The sequence below is a fragment of the Asparagus officinalis genome, chromosome 7, assembly GCF_001876935.1.
Source record: "Asparagus officinalis chromosome 7, Aspof.V1, whole genome shotgun sequence".
NCBI lineage: Eukaryota > Viridiplantae > Streptophyta > Magnoliopsida > Asparagales > Asparagaceae > Asparagus > Asparagus officinalis.
In genome coordinates this window covers 42,474,050-42,483,387 of record NC_033800.1, presented here as the reverse complement: position 1 = coordinate 42,483,387, position 9,338 = coordinate 42,474,050, and the positions used below count along the sequence as shown (strand labels likewise).

The 9,338-nt window shown below is 31.6% G+C and overlaps 1 pseudogene; it reads left to right on the top strand.

Annotated features, from left to right (window-relative positions):
* LOC109847039 overlaps positions 211-9,338 on the top strand; it is a 23,895-nt pseudogene continuing 14,767 nt past the window's right edge.

Genomic DNA, 9,338 nt, shown 5'->3' with positions numbered 1-9,338 from the left:
AGATTTAGGGAAGATAAATCTCAACCGTACCTACCAAATACGTTGTCTAACTCTTCTATTTCACATTCATTTTATGACACAATTGGTGGCTTGCAAATGAACATTAACTAGCATACATGCAGTTTTCGTTTGATTAATTAGGTTCAAGTTATTTTGCTGCTTTATATGGTTTTTCCCTAATCATCTAATATGATTTCTCACTTCAATATAATGTACAGTGTCATGGAACTAGTTGATGCTGGTGTCCCCTTACCTACCTTAGCACCGATCAAACAGACTATAACTCAAGTTGAAGGCGTGAAGGTATATCTTAACTCCTATCAAGAACTTGGTTGCCCATTGTCTCTTAAAAGGACAAATTTTTAAAAAAGACCCTTTTTAAAATTTATTAAGCGAAATCGACCTCCATCAAAAAAAATAAGCAAAGTACCAACCGTACCAAGTAGTTGGTATACCAACGTTATTGGTTGGTAGAAATGGTGAATTTTTCCTACCAATTATATATTGGTTGGTACTTGGTACTAGGAAAATGTAATTGGTATACCTACCAATCCAGCCCTAGTTTTTAGTATGTTTATAAGTTTGATATTTTCAAGGTGTGTTTTATAAATTTTTAATTTTTAGGGGTTTTTTTTATAATTTTTAAAACTTACAAGATATTTTCTCCAAAGTCAAAAAAACTTTCAGTTTCTAGTTAGCATATATTTTTTAGATTTCTCACTAAATTGAGATAAGTAAAATTTATAATTTTTAAGATGCTTTAATAAAATTTTGAATTTGTAGGTGTGTTTTTGTAATTTAAAAAACCTGGAGAATATTTTTTATAAAGTCCAAAAACTTTTTAGTGTTGTCTAGCATTATGTTTTAGATTTCTCTACAAACTGAAATAAGTAAATGATTTGAATTATATGAAACATATCTATTTTATCCAATAACATGTTAAGTCTCATTATGAAAAGAATAAATCATTTAGTTATTAATTCAAAGAAGATAAGATAATTAGAATAGATTAGTATAACAATGTAATATTCAATAAAACCTAAGGGTAATATTGGCCATAGAAAGATTTTCCCAAACTCGTACTTTTAAAGGGAGTATGATAAAAGCCCTTCTTGCTAACTTAAGAGTTAACTTGGCTTTAGAAGAGCACGTGCAGTTCGCTTACATATTAATTTTCCTAAAATGTCTTTTCTTTAACTCTAATGAAACTGTTCTTCTTCTAGGTTTTCCCCCTAGAAACCACATTAACGATAAGATAATTACATAGAAATTACCTTTAACTTTTCATTTATACATAAATCACATTTAAAGTTGGTTTTTGTTGCAACCAGCCACCTCCTAGTCAAAATTTCAGTAAAAAATCAAAAATAAACTCCTAACAAGATCTAAACACTAAAAAAAAATCATGTATAATGAATGCAAGTTTCTAAGGGTAATTTTGGGTTTTAAGTGAAGAATTTGATTGGGAGGTGGTTAATTGCAACAAAAACCAACTTTAAAAGTGATATATGTATAAATTTAAAATAAAAGGTGGTTTTCTTTACGTTGTGCAAGTTCACAAGTTAAGTTGGATTTGGTTCGACTAGGAAAGCTTATCGTTGGGGATTGGATAAGAATAAGTGGTTGCAACCAGTGGTGTTCTATAATAAAAATAGCAATAGAGATCATTTTATAATAAACTGTCAAACTTCAGAAGGTTCCAAATTAGTTGGCCATTAAAGTATACATGTATTAAGCTCGTGTTGGCACAACACATATTGTTATAATTTCTTTGATTTATATATGTTGGTTTATATACTCTTCCGAGTAAGTTAAGCTAGTGTAACAAGATAGATGATTGGTTATATTTCTTTATAGACTTTATCTATTAACTAATACATTAAATGCTTATGAAGGGGGAGACAATGAGTGTTTCTATTTATTATGTTATGGGAAGAAGAGAATAAAGTTTTTTTATTAGTTTAAGTAGATAGTTTGAGTGGTATGTTTTTCTTAGATAAATTACAATTTTAAATTTGAAATCCAAAATTAAATAGTATAGAAATTTAAAGTTTTGAAAACTTTCAAGGTGTTGTTTTCAAAATTCCCAAAGATGTGTTTGTAATATTTTGAAATTTTCAGCATAATGTTTGTTACATTAGCAACTTTCATGGGCCTAGTTGTAAAATCTTTAAGCACATATTTGTAAGTTTCATAACATTCAAGGGATTGGATGTAAAAATTCTACGGGATTATTCATAAAACTTTAGAGGACTATATGTAATTTTTAAAATTTTTAGAGGACTATTAGTACTTTTTGGTAGTTTTTGAATTTTAAAGGGGTGACTTATAATTTTCTAAATTTTGTGGTGTTTCTTGTAATTCTCAAAGTTCTTAGGGGTTTATTTGTAATTTTTAATCTTAAGGAGCTTTTTACAACTTTCGTGATGCTATTTGTAATTTTCAGGCTGTTTCTAGTTTTTAAAACTTTGAAGGGGTTGTTTATAGAATTTTTTGGTAATTATTTATAATATTCAAAAATTGTCAATAAGGTGTTTGTTATTTTCGCAACTTTTATGGAGCTAGTTGTGATTTTTTCAAAGGGCTATTTGTAAAATCTTCTACGAGATATTTTTAAATTTTAAAACTTTTAAGAGGCTCAGTTGTAAAATTATCAAGAGGTTATTTATATAATTTCATGGGCTATTTATGATTTTTGAACTTTTCAAACATATTTTTGTTAATGTTTTTATTTTCTAGGGATTGTCTGTAATTTATCATACTCCCTTTAAAAGTACGAGTCCTGAAAAATCTTTCTATGATCAAAATTATCATTCACTGTTTTCAATATTTCATTTAAATCTTGATATATCCTAATCATACATCATATCCTAATCCTATATGAACTACCTAGCTCAACAATTTAAAAAAAAATAAGAATAACAAAATACATGAAGCAGCTCTGAAGTATTGGTTTGTTAAGGTAAAGATCAAATGTTTAAAATTACACAAACATTGTTTCAGAACTTTAAGCAACAACATGAAATCTGAAAAGTAACAACACCCTTTAAAAAATTTAAAATTTACAATTAATACTCTCAATATTTTAAAAATTTTAAAAACATCCTCAAAAGTTCAAATAATAAAAAACCACCATGAAATTCTAAAATTTTAAAACTTGTAAACTACAAAGATGAATTCAGGGGACTACCTTCTAGCACCTAAAATTTTAAATTTAAAACCTAAAAATTTAAATTAAAAAATAACCTTAAAGTTATAAAAATTATTTAAAAAATCCTTCAAAAGTTAAAATCACAAAAAAATCTTAAAATTTTAAAACTTATAATCAGTATATATCAAATCTAACAATTATCAGCTGACCGCTGAAAATTTAAATTTTACAAAAAACAATCCAAAGTTTCAATAATTATAAAAAGAATACCCTCAAAATTTTAGAGTTGCAAGAAATATCCTGATATTTAAAAACTTATCACCAACACATGAAATATAGAAATTACAAGTACCCAACTTAAAATTTAAATTTTTTAAAAATGCTCTCAAAATTTCAAAATTTCAAAATTTACAAAACATACCCTCAAAATTCAAATTCATAAAAAAATAACTAAAATTTCAAAGTTTTGCAAAGAAAATAGTAGTTATTTGATATTCTTTCATTAAGATATATAAATTTAACTTCCAATTTGTAACGCCCCTAATTTTCACACTGGCTGTAGTCCAGGGTGAACCCTAGAGATGTTAGAACCTGCTGTACACTCTCCTCTGTGCATATGCAAGCTTAACATGTCACTGTTGCTATTACTCTAGCAAACAACAATAGTAAGACACCCCAAAGGCTAACCAAATGATCTTAATATCATGACAATTTTTAGAATTAGGGATATACAACAGGTATAAAATGATTTGTAATGTTCTCAAACTGGAATTTAGGAATAACACAATTCGGAACTGAAAGGTGAACATAAATCATACATATGAGAGGTTCTGAACAAGAACAAAAATCTAACAGATTCTATACAAATACCCAAGTACTACTAATATCTAACACTGTATCAAAATATACATATCCATAGGAGGTTCTCTACCTCCAAAAAGATACAACTTGTACGGATACGACCCGACTCCGATCACAAGAGTACAGACAGCTAAAGTAACCCTATGGAGTACTTAACTAACAAAAATAAAATCCTTGCTACTATAAACTAGCATGCACCTCTTTGCACTTTGGAAGAATTTCCTGAAATAGCATTCAAGAAAAAGAAAAGAAAAGAAAAACAACAACATCATCAGAATGCTTTAGCAAGAACATAAAGAAATCATAATAAGCATCAGCACATAAATCTCATGTGCTCGCAAGAGCGAGGTAACTCGGTCATATATAGTCAACAGTGTGTCCTAATCACTTTTGGAAGTAAGATCGGCTGCTACAAGCTAGCATGTGACTCTTTGCGCTCCTAAAGGTCTACCTAAATAGATTTAAAACAACGACGTTGTACGTCGTCAAAAACATTTCAAACAAAAACTCATAGAAGTTTTATATAAACCGGCTGCACCAAGGAGGCTGCCTATGTACCCTCTCTCTCGAGGGATCAAGCCACTCGTAGTTCATCCAAAATGGTCACTAATGACCTCAACAATCACAAATTTGCATCAAGTAACTCATAAATCTGAAAGAAAATGTCAACAATATAAAAGCATGTAAAAACTCATCATGCGACAATATCTTTGATCATAACTAAAAGAAACAACTTCCTAGAGAGCGAGCACTAATATGAAACCCAATCCTATAACGGTATAGATTAATGAGCATAGGCATTCGACGGCCTATCTCATGCACATGATTAAGAGGTTCACAAGCAAATACGAATTTCCATTGGAGTGGTTCGCTATCCAACTCACATTTCTGCTAGGTGGCTCGTAGGCCTAACCCAGGCAACAATCTGCTGAGTGACGTATAGTCCTAACTCAGGCAATAGTCTGCTAAGTAGCTCATAGGCCCATCTCAGACAACAATCTTGTGTTATCATAAACTAGCTCGTATCAATATATATTAAACTCATAATATCAATAATGCAATAGATGATCATCATATAAAAATCTGGCTACACCGATTTGGTTTCCTACGTACCCTCTCTCCTAAGGGATCAAGCCACTTGTAGTTCATCCAAATGGTCGCGAACGATCTTAACAAATCATGAATTTGCATCAAGTTTCTTGTAACAACTCAAGAAATACAACTTCCTAAAGAACACTAACATGAAACCCATCCTATAATGGTATAGGTTAAGGAGTATAGGCCTTCGATAACCTATCTCATAAAGGTGACTAAGTGGTTCACAACCAAACATAAATTTCCATTAGCATAACTCATTTTTCAACTCATATTTCTGCTAGGTGGCTAGGCCTAACCCAGGCAACCATCTGCTGAGTGATATAAATCCTAATTCAGGCAACAATTTGCTGAGTGACTTGTAGGGTCTAGCTCAGGTAATAATCTGCTAAGTAACTCTCATAGTTTTCTCTCAGGCAACATTCTGTTGAGTGGCTAATAGGCCCAACTCAGGCAACATACTCGTATTATCATAGACAAGCTCATACCAACATATATCAGACTTATAATGCCCATAATAAAATAGAAAATCATCATTTATAAATCTGGCTGCACCAATATAGTTGCCTATGTACCATCTCTCTTAAGAGATCAAGTCGCCCGTAGTTCATCAAATTTGCCGATGATACGTGCTCCCACGTATCGCACAAATATTGAAATTAGGCTACAAGAACTCCTTAGCTAAACACATGTACCATGTATGAATCTCATGCAACATACTTCCATCCACATGTGTGCATATGTGTCGTAGAAGTCGTGCGTTAAAAACTAAAAAGCGAAACTCAAATAAACATTCAGGTAATATATCAATCATTTCAAATCAGCATATCTGTAGTTTTCTACAGGATATATGGTTAGTAAATTGACTATATCTTTCTCTATACAAACTCAATTTAAGAATTGTTTCCTGTTTTAGAAACTAGACTCACACAGCTTTCATTTGGAACTAGTTTGGTTTAATTTAGAGTTTATCGTCTATCCCCAGTTTTCATTTGAAGTTTATACACGTGCTGTAGTTTTCTACAGAACATGTCCTTGGTAAATTGAGTATAACTTTCTCTATACAAACTCAATTTAAGAATAATTTCCTATTTTAGAAACTAGACTTATACATCTTTTATTTAGCACTAGTTTGGTTTAATTTGGAGTTTATCTTTTATACTCAGTTTTCATTTGGAACTAGTTTGGTTTAATTTAGAGTTTATTTGTTATTTTAAATCTTCAGTTAAACATCATACATGTGCTGCAGTTTTCTGCAATCCATATCATATCAACCATATCCCAAGAATATCATGATTTATAACTAGATTTGTTCTTAATTTCCTAAAAAAATCATAAATCCCTCCTTTATAGTTTGATTAGGCAAGATATGAGTATTTGATCATGAATTCCACTTAATAATATAATCAAATACAACACACCAAAGGAGGGTGAGGTTTAGAGGAGATGAACTTGCCTTAATGATGATTTGATCTCCGAAAAATGAAAACTAGTGGATTGTTCTTCACGAAATATGTAGATCCACTCGTGGCCAAGCTTTTTTGTTCACGAAGTTTCTCTAATTTCCTCCAAAGAATTTTTGGCCTACCATGGCTGTGTTCACCTGAGCTTGAGAGAGGAGGAAGAAAATGGTTATGGAGGAGAGAGAACCTTCATGACAAAGTTATCCCCTCTCTCTCTCTCTTAAAAATGGGAATCAAGGGCAAGGGCTTAGATTAAATCCACATCACTCAAACCCTTATCCAATGGTTCATGTTAAAAGTTGACCAAGTAAACTTTCCATAATAGATGATAACTTAAGTTAAAGCAGATAAACATAATTATATATCCGTGTATTTTATCAGCTCGAAATTCAGTTGATTTTCACCTGCACCAGAATAAATCATCAATTTACCCCTGACACGGTCTCGATGTTCTGAGAATGATAGCACTGACTTCGCATCCATCTAAGTTACAGATAAAATATTAAAAATAAAAAACTATAGGTTTCGATTTGGCTCGCGCCTCCGGAATCAAAACTACAAACGAAGTTCAAATCAAACCAAACTGAGCTCGAAGCATAAAAACACATTCTAAGATCGATGGCATCATCCTGAGGCCTATCTGATCACCAAAAATAGCTCAAATTACTATATGACGACAGACTCGCGGTACCATAACCCGAGCTATAAATAAACTCCAAATAAATTCTAACTGATTCCATTCGTCATAGAATGGTAAGCACACATCATAAAACTTATAAAAGCTTAAATAAATTTTCCAATAGAATTATAAAAATTCTGGGGTTTTACACAAGTTAAGGTTTACTATTCCTTTTTAGCATCTAAAAGTAGTCTAATTTTATGAAAAAGATAAATGTAGAGAAGAATTGATGTTAGCTCAATTAAAAATAAAACAGAAGAAATGAAAAACGCTATTTTTTGAATATTTTATAGAATAGTTTATTATATTTCTGAGTAAATTAGAAATCTTTAGAAAAGATTTTCATGAACTTTTTTAGTACTTTTTGTATGCTTATGTAGATGCTTTCATCATATAAAATTGTACTAGAGTTAGCATTAATCTTTAGTTTATGATTTTTTTAAAAGTCTATTAAGGATTAGGAACAAACTCCATGTTCTATTTTGTGTCATTTTAGCCTATTTTTAACCAATTATCTTGTCTTAGTAGCTTTAACTATTCATCTTCCTTTTATAATGCTATTTTTTCAAGTATTTTTAACTTTTACAATACTATACTTTTTCATTTCAAGCTTGGTTTCATGTCGGTCTAAATAACATGATAATTCAAAATTGATTCGGATTATATTTGTTTCATATTAATTCACTTATCAATATGAAAATTTAAAATTGAGTGTAGCTTATTTAAACTAACATCAAAGAAAATAAATAATCATAATGATAAAATTTAGAGATATAAGTGTGCAAAAATTATCAAAGTGGGATGGAGGAACAAATTTTAGTAAGTAAATAAATTAAAAATACTTAATCATGATATTTAACCACGTGCTCTACACGTGCATAAAACCTAGTGGATTTTAAAAGTTACAGTTTATTGTTTCTAACTTTTTGGCGCTAGTTGAAATTTTTAGATTTTATCTGTTTATTTGTTAGCTCTGAATCCTAATGAGTTGTTTGTAAATTTCTGATAGTTTTACATGCACATTTGGAATTTATATTTATTAGGAGGTTATTTCTAATTTGTGGATCTCAAGAATTAGTTAGTAATTTTTGGATTTTTGTGGGGTTTATATATTTTTGGATTTATTATTTTTTATGTTGAAGGGAACAATTGATAATTTTTAATTTTAAAAAACTCTTTTATAAAGTAAGATTTTGATTAATAGATTTTTTAAATAATGGATAATAATTAGTATATACATGTGTCTAATTTGCATATTTAAGTATTAACTATTAACTAACTTCAAATTACCAGTCAGTCACGGCAAGATCGCAATCCATTAGTTAAGGCAAGATCACAAAATCTATTAGTTATCGCGAGGGATTTGGATTCTCTCACTACAGAAAACGTAGTGCAGAGACTACTAGATTATTCATAGCCATCGATATGCCTAGTGTATCGCTATCATTTATCCTAAATTTAACCCTCACAATGCTCCCTGATATGCATTTATTTCCTAATTTATATTAAAAAGCAAATCACAACTGTTAATTATAATATAATAGTGGTCTCTCCATTTTTTTATTGGTTAGGATCTTAATCCCATAGGGAGACGGTGATGAATTAGTCATTAAAGCCAGTATTTAACGCGCAACACGCTAGAAGGAAAAACACACCGCGTTCATGAACACAGACTACGAGTTGGTGGTGGGCTAGAGTCGTTTGCGCAGCTGCCAAGCACAACCTCGACCCCACTCCCGTTGCACCTCGACCTCCCTCCATCGCACTCGTAATTGACACCACTGGAATCATCGGCACCAATCTCCTCAGCATCCTCCCTCTCCCCGACACTCCCTCCGGACCCTGGAAGCTCTACTCCATCTCTCGCTGCCCTCTCCCCCCCCTCTTCTCGCCTCCTCTTACATCCGCCACATCCAATGAGATGTCTCCGACCACGACGACATCTGGTCCATGCTTTCCCCTCTCTCCGATGTCACCCACCTCTTCTAAGTCCCGTGGGCCCCACACGCATCTGAGTCTGACAACATCACAGTCAACTCTGCCATGCTCAGCGACGCCCTCTTTGCCGTCGTGCTTTCTGCCTCTAATC